Source organism: Triticum dicoccoides, chromosome 7B (assembly GCF_002162155.2).
Source record: "Triticum dicoccoides isolate Atlit2015 ecotype Zavitan chromosome 7B, WEW_v2.0, whole genome shotgun sequence".
In the NCBI taxonomy this organism is placed as follows: Eukaryota; Viridiplantae; Streptophyta; class Magnoliopsida; order Poales; family Poaceae; genus Triticum; species Triticum dicoccoides.
This window is the reverse complement of record NC_041393.1, coordinates 754,047,554-754,048,220: the sequence shown is the minus strand read 5'-3', so window position 1 is coordinate 754,048,220 and position 667 is coordinate 754,047,554. Positions and strand designations below refer to the sequence as shown.

The window sequence follows — 667 nt, the reverse complement described above, 5'->3', positions numbered from 1 at the left end:
CCGGCGGCGGCAAGCCGTTGAACGAGACGGCGGTGGCCCTCGCCCTGAATTACGCGTGCGGGCAAGGGACGGGGACGTGCGCCGCCATCCAGCCCGGCGGTGCGTGCTACGAGCCCAACACCCTCGACGCGCATGCAAGCTACGCGATCAATGCGTACTGGCAGCAGTTCAAGGCGAAGGGAGGCAGTTGTTACTTCAATGGCCTTGCAGTGAAGACTAACAAAGATCCAAGTAAGTTCGTCTAAGCATTCCTGATTAATGCTCGGAAATCTTTACAAATTTGGTGCTTAGATAAATTTGTTTTCCAGTAATTGTGGTTGTTGTCATTATAATGTGGTGATAATTAGCAGCAGTAGTATTTTTCCAATAATACTTGTTAACAGAAATATGACCATAGATATGGAGAAAATAGATTCTAGCTAGGTGATGAGTTTAATAGTTTTTTTAGAAGGATGAGTTTAATACTAGTTGGGTAAGTTTGTACATTAGGCTCGCCATTGTACATACTAGGCTTGTGAATTATTCGCAAAAAGAAAAACTTATGGATTGTATTTTCATTTCACCTCGAAACATGTGCGGTTTGCTGTTCGCATTTCATGCCTACCATTTTCTATGCCTAATGCCCCAGGTTATGAATCCATTTGGACTTGATGTGCTTTTTTTTTTT

The 667-nt window shown here is 43.6% G+C and overlaps 1 long non-coding RNA gene across 1 annotated transcript in view; it reads left to right on the top strand.

Moving 5' to 3' along the window:
• The first annotated feature begins 66 nt into the window (after nt 1–66).
• The window catches only part of LOC119341115, a 1,187-nt gene continuing 586 nt past the window's right edge, over nt 67–667 (top strand). Inside the window, exon 1 of the long non-coding RNA XR_005164905.1 lies at nt 67–231. This is a non-coding gene — a long non-coding RNA (uncharacterized LOC119341115). The remainder of the gene's footprint in view (nt 232–667) is intronic.